Raw genomic sequence first — 7,414 nt, forward strand, 5'->3', positions numbered from 1 at the left:
CAGGGATCAATAGGTGCCTTTCTATAATGACAGCAATTTTTTTTTCTTTTTAAGGCCTAATTTCTGAGCACTTAGAGAATCATTTCTAATGCTGCACCATTAGGGATTGTTAAAAACATCAAAGCACTACTAAATGATCTACTAAAAAATACTATTGTTGCAACTGCTATTATGCTAATCTATGTATGATCTTGTTATTCTGCATAGTCACAAATTCCCAAAACTAAAGAAAGCTAACTGTATTAAGACAAGAAAAACAGAGTTTCAAGGAAAATTACTTACCTGTTAGTACAGATAGTCTTATTTTCTTTCTTTATCTTAACTTTGCAGGCCAATGGATTCTTTCTCTTAGTTGGTTCTGGAAAATAAGAAATGGAGATGCAACATAATCAATTATACACAGCTGCAGATGTTACTTTCCCCTCAAAAAGAGCAATGACCACCAAAATCTCACCATGCAAAACTGCCACCTTGTTCCTTGGCCAAGTAAATCAATAAATCCACTACTACTATTACTTCTAATAAAGAGTGCCTTGTACTGGTGGAAACAGGCAAGAGAGAGAAAAGTGCAGTTTATTTTGGAAGAAGAAAACAAAACAAACCCCAGGAAGAGGTCCAAAGGGAGAGTAACAAATCTTGCATTTTTGGAACCTGGTGCAATAGAAGTCCCATCAAACCATTCGGCAACCCTGGGGAAACAGTGTCATCTTTGGATGTCCATGAACATCAGAAGTATTCTCAAAAATGAGTAAACAAGCCCAGAGGTCAGAAACAGAATCAGAAACACAAAAATATGTATATACTTTCACTATCCTTTCTGTAAAGAGAATAAAAAAGAAAACAACTGAAAAAAAAAGGCAATTGCATCAGATTAGGGTTCTGCATTTAATGCAGAGAGAAGAGTTGGCCACCACAAGGTCAAGGGAGTAAGGGCTTACCCTCTGCTAATTCAAGCTTTTCTATTAGTACTTCACAGTAGAGCATGTATTAAAATCCCTATAAAACTGCACAATGATAACGAGGGCTTTTTAAGTGCCATGGGCATGGAGACACGCCAGAGGAAGCTCAGATGTCCCTTAGACAGGCTGCTATCTATACTCACAAGAGAGAGACTACCAATAAATATTGTGAAGGTAGAAAATCCAGAGAACAGAATTTCATTTGTACCAGGCAGAGCTGGAAGCAAAACCTAGGAATAAGGCAGCAAACAGGAGAAGCTGCAGCCTAGTGTGTCTGTGAAAGGATTCTGTATGTAACAGAGTGAAACAAAGCTGTCCAGTCATTATTGCTCCCCTTAGTATATGAACCTGCAAGCCAAAGAGCGCAAGAGTTGTTTTGTCTCCAATACATAATGAAAATAAGGAGAAACTCAAATGTGAACGTGCATGAGATGGCACTTTGAGGGGGTGGGAGGGGGAGGAGAAGAGAAATAGGCACTGATTTGTGTTAGAAAGTTGCCTGTGGCACTGCTTAAACATCGAGAAGATTGGTTCCCCTGGGAACTCCATTCCGAAAGGGCCAGGATGGAGGGGCAATATTCTACACCGTGCAATAGCAAAATCAAATAGAATTGTTCTCAGGAGAAAAAGAAAAAAAACAGAGCTGCACTCAAGAAAACAAACAAACACAAAAATCACAGATTCTTCCAGGACTGAAAGCATTTCCAGATTAAAAAGGGCCAATACATGTCTCTGGGGAATCTGTATGCAGGTGTTGCCCAGGAAACAGGCCTGTGGGCCCATGCACCCACAGCAGGGTGCAGAAGAGCCAGGTGTATGCTGATGTGAGAGGGGCACTGGTGTTAGGTAGTGCTGTCCAGGTGTAAGCAGAAATGCAAGGCTATTGCCTTGTCTTTCACAACAGCTCGTAGGGAGACATGGCTCTCCCCAAGACAGGAGTGCAACAAACTGCCTATGATTACCCACCAGCTACAAAGACAGCCTAAACAGGTAGCTCAGACCCTGCATGGTGCTGCAATCAAGTACAGGTGAGATGAACCCTAAACCTGTAATTCCCCCTGCTGCCCCTCTAGACCTCTTCCTCTCCAGAGTGAAGGGCAGCAGGGAGAAATACAGTGACTCTTTTCTTCCTGGCCCCAGAATGGCAGCCTGGTCCTGGGTCACTCGGTCTGGGATTAAGGCTACAAAAGGACACTTAAAGTGGGAATTAAAGGCTGAGATTATTATCACTATTACCTGGGATGCAACCCACGATCCACTAACTAAAGGAAGAGTTACTGTCAGGGAGATGCTTGTTACAGGTCAGCCTTCAACTTTGCATTATTTGTTTCTCAACACTTGGCAATAACTCTGCATTAGTGTATTTTTGTATTTAACTGCAGAACTTATTTTATTTCTCTACTTATTATACTATATTTTTTACTAATTTATCTCACAATGGAATGCAATAATTTTCTATAATATTCCTCCCACTACTTAGCCTACTTAACAAATTTCAACTCCTTACAACATAATGCATATAAAATTGATTTTAATTTCAAAAGCAGTGAAAGCATTTTTATTCTTTGCATTTTTATTGCAGACATTTTAGATACTTTTCACATACTGGAAATCAATAATGCATGGTCTGAGATCAAATACAAAGCTGTGATCCTCCAGACTGAGCAGTTTTTCTTTTAAATTCTTAAAATGTATTATCAAGGGAGATAATCAGTTTAAAAAAAAAAAGATACAGAAAGAGACAGTCTTTTGTTTCTAATGTTTTACTTGATTCAAATCTTCATTTAAAAAATAAATTGGCCAGCTGCATTACATATTCTTAAGCATTAATCAGCCAAATATCCAGTGATTTCTGATGCTTTGCTTAAAAATATGTATCACACCTGCAATATGCAGGTTTTTAGGGGATAAAAAAAAATTGGAGTGCTTTACTTTCTACAGCTGAGGATAAATACTGCCATACTCTATAGCCGAGATGCAGGAGCCAACACTGGAATTATAATAGCATATAGAAGGTTGAATAGGATCTACCATGACGAATGTAATATACACTCACACATTTCTGCTACAAATATATAGATCAGACAGAAGGTGGGAAATAAAAAAGATGAAGTATTTAAGAACACTGGCTGACCAGTAGTTTAGGTTATTGAAGACCATGACCTGTATATTCTACTAAATAACATTAGCAATAAAATATGTGTGTTCCTGTATCGAACCAGGCTGGGGTACAAAGGAAAAGAGCCAGGAAAAATATTTTGCAGTATTGGTCTTCATACCTGTGCACTTGCCACTCATGAGTTTGCTATGCACAAAGCTGCTACTAGCAGAAGTGCTCAGTCCAGCCCTACTGCTGATTCTTTTTCTGTTTGACTTAAATGAACATCCTAAGGAAGGACCGGACATGCATCCTTGTCTCTGCCTTCAAAGAGAGAAGTCACAAGTGTAGAAAACACCCAGCTGATGTATTTTTCTAGAAGTAACAGCTGCCAGCATCTTGCCTTGGAAAATAATTTAGCCTAACATCCTCAGACACATACAAAGAGCTCAGAAAACAAATGTCATATGCACAATTGGTGGGGTTTTGAGCTGAGCTGAGCTATCTCACTCTGGACTCTCTGTCTGCCTCTGAAAATAACAGAGCAGAACCACTGCACACATTCCTCTGCTGGAATTACTGTTTTTAAATTGAAATGTGGTCTAATAAAAAAAACTTCTAGGCCTGAACTTGGGAATGTTTTCAGAAAGTTTTGCTTGTTTGACCAGAGCAATGCTTCAGACAAGTGAGTTAAGTACTTGGTTTATGATGTTGCTTTTCCCACATCACGTTTTTTTCCAATTGCACACATCCCTTGCTTACTGCTGAAGGGAGAGCTCTCTGCCCTGCCTTCCAGAGAAAGGATACCCTCAATATGAAAACAAGCCATTGAATTTTCACAGGTGAACAGGGAACAGGATGGGCACAGGGCATTTTGTCTGTCACATGGGGAATTCATTTTGGTAGCCTGACCTGATATTTCAAGTGACTCCTAAGCCTTGCTGGATGTCCTCTGAGAGTGACCTCCAAGTGGCCTTACTACTGGGGCTTTGTCACAATCAAAAATTCATATTATTTAGTGTTCATCCGGGAATATCATATTTGTTATCTTCAGTTTCACAACCTACCAACAGGAGAAGAAAAGCAAAGTCAGGGCGACAAAATCTTCACTCTAAATCTGACCAGTTTTATCACAGATGTGGGGACTCTCTGTACAAACTCACAGAAAGTGAGGGTCTTTGACAGGCATTGGAAAGGAGCTGGGTGCATTCTAGGGTCCAGCCGGGCAGGATCTGTTCTGTCCCTGCTGACAAGGGAGAAAAACCCTATGGAGGTTCATGCCTCTTCTTCTGATAGATGCCATTTACTGATGAGGAAGCAGCAGAAATCTCAAAAACAGCCAGCAGGTTGAGCCCAAATGGAAGATAAAGTTTTGAAAGCAGCGGGGTTTGCTGTATCATGTTCTTTGGATGGATTGCCTGGAGACTCGCTTGCACCTTGATGGTCAGAGCTGCAGCCTGAAGCACTGGCATGGCAATCCTTGTAACAGCATCAAGATAAACCCTTATCAAGAGCAGTGACACGAGGGAGGATGTCACCTGCCGTGCGTGACACCGAAGTATTCCATCCCAGACACTTACCCCTGCAAAAACACTGGCCTTCCTGAGGGCTCAGCAGTGCCCTTAGCTGCACCAGTTCCTGACACCTGTGCAGAGAAGAGGAAACTTCCAGTGCTTTGTGTTACTAAAGCAAAGGGAGGAAAAACAGAGCAGTGTGAGTGCTTAGGAGGGAAATCTTCTTCCCCTCCAGCCCCAAGCCCATGGAGAGACATAGCCATGATTTTTGAACAATAAGAATATGTAACCCATAACCTTCATCCCCTCCAGTCTCAGAACAGGGGGCCAAAGTGCTGGATAAGTGACTATTGAGTCACTTGGATGTTTCTCCATAGGCCTACTTTCGTGTGTTTTCCTAAATTTTTCAGTTTTTGCCGATGACTACTCCACAGTTTACTTGGCACACTGTAAAAAAATTATCCTGTTCCACTAAAAGCAAGCAAGAAGGAGCTTCTGGAAATGAGGATTTAGCAACTAATTATACAATCATCATCCAAAGGTTTTCACAAGATCAAGCTAATACCCTCTTTTATTTTCTTTTTGTAAATCCCTATCTTGATTCTAAATTTTTTTCTTTAAAAATGTTGTAATTAGCTCTGTGTTTGACTTCCTATAGCAATATCATAAAGACCACAGTACTAAGAGGAATTACTATGAGCCAATTTCTAAGAAAGTATGTTTTTATTGGGACCAATTAAGTTCTTTCAGTTAATCATTGAGCAAGTGCCTTAGTAAGCTAGAGAAAGTATCAAACAGAAAAGATTATAAAACAATTTGTGTGCAAGAGGTTGGGGGGATTTAATTTTTGGAGGTGTCTAGGTTTTTGTATAACAAAGAAATTAATCCTATGAAACATCTTATTAGTACATTGAACTTTTTTTCCAACAAACCCTGTGGCTTTTTGCAAGTTTTTTGTGCACTGTATTTGATGAAATCTAGGCTTTGGTGAATAATACAGTCATGGTAGGTAATTTTTTCCTAATATGTTTCAGAAAGCTATCAGCTGTATGAAAACAAAATCCATATAATTAGAAATGTTCATATAACAGCAGCTCCTTTCCCGTGTTCCTAAGACACACACTGACAGTAAAAGAGAAACCGCGTTTCCCCTGAAAGGTTTTGCAGTTCCAGTGCCCACAGCGACCTGGCAGCACAGCCCAAGCCTGGCCCACCCTCCGCCTGCACGGAGGCAGCCGCATCACCCCTCCCTCCCCGCTTCCATCCCACATGGGAGAGACGCCAGCCCCTGGCCCCTCCCGCATCCCTCCTCCCACCCACCCACCCTCTATAATGACTCAGAGCTGAATACCTCAGACAGGGTCATTAATAAAGCCAGCTGAAAAATACTTTTGGGTGGGAATCTCTGAAGCTTGCAGTTTAATAGTTCTCATGATTTACTGAGGGGGGGGCTTAAATTAAAATTCTAAATCTTAAAAAATAGTAAAATGTCAGTGGAAACCATTCTTGCAAAAGTCTTCATTCTTTGCTTGACATTTTTAATATCAAAAAGTGTGGTATTTTTCAATTTATTTTTTTTTAACCAAAACTGCTTACCCAACATTGGAAGGGACTTCTGTTTCATAAGAAATGAGGAAACCATGGCAACTATAACAGTTGTTTGCATTTGGCTAAGAAACCAATTTTCCGTTGAACAAGCAATCCTGGTAGAGGGTTTTCACCTAATTTTGAACAGGAAAAGCCTTCCTACCTAGGGCCATGTGAAACAGATTGCACACTTAATCACGTATCTCAGCCAACTAGGTGGACAAATAACATTCATAGCCAGAGAACAGCAAAACTTACACAAAAATAAGCGTGGGATTTCTTTGCCCTCTGGATGTTGGAGGATGAAAGAGTAAGGTGCCTAATAAACTACAGCTGTTACTCGGCCTCTTCTCTAGGCAGCAGTTCCTTCTCATGTTTTGTATTATGAATGGAAAATAATAAAATAGGGCTTGCTGTATGCAACTGCTGGGTGGTATTTATTTATAGCTCTACTGGGGATAGTGTGACTGGCTTGGCAATGCAGTATTAATCATCTTTCCAGTGAGAAGCTGTAAAGTATTCTCAGAATAAGAATTAGGTATTAAGAATTTTATTGTATCTATTTGGGAAAATCATACGCTGGGCAGGGTGGAGTGTGGGGAGGACTGTGCCCAGCACATCCTAGACACAGCATATGCTGCAGAGGACAGGACACTCTCAGTCCAGCTCACAAGCTCTGGTGGGTGTTGTAGCGGACACAGCAGTGCAGGAAGAACTAAGCATTGCTTTATTCCATGCCCTGCCTTCCTCTTCTGGAGGAAAGGCCTTCTTTACTGCAAACAGCCTTAGACTAAAGGCAAAACATCCCATCAACAACCCTCCCTTCCAGGCAACAGAGGAGGCTCCACAGAAAGGCATGATGTGATATTGACTGAGGCACTGGTGTAGCATGGTGACCTGATGATGGGAGAAAGACCTTATGCTACAAAATGGGAGCTAAAGTGCTGAATAAACCTGAAAAAGGGTCGTGAAGCACTAGGAGCTATTCAGAGGTGGGGGCAAAAAACGGGAGAGAGGGAAGGCAGGGCAGGGGGGAAGAAAGAAAGAAAGCAAGCAAAGAAGGTATCACAAAAAGCTAAAGACAAAAATGGGCAGCTCAGGCACAGCTGAAACTCAGAAGAGCTGGACAGGGAAAAACAGCAGCTCAAATTGCAGCCTGGAGAGTCCAGTGCTTTGCAACCATGAAGCCCAGAGACAGAACAGAACAGAGTAGTGCAGCAGGGACGACTGAAACCAGGGACACGAAGCAGTGACAG

Source organism: Neopelma chrysocephalum, unplaced genomic scaffold (genome assembly GCF_003984885.1).
Source record: "Neopelma chrysocephalum unplaced genomic scaffold, ASM398488v2 Primary Assembly neopelma1_95715, whole genome shotgun sequence".
Classification (NCBI taxonomy): domain Eukaryota; kingdom Metazoa; phylum Chordata; class Aves; order Passeriformes; family Pipridae; genus Neopelma; species Neopelma chrysocephalum.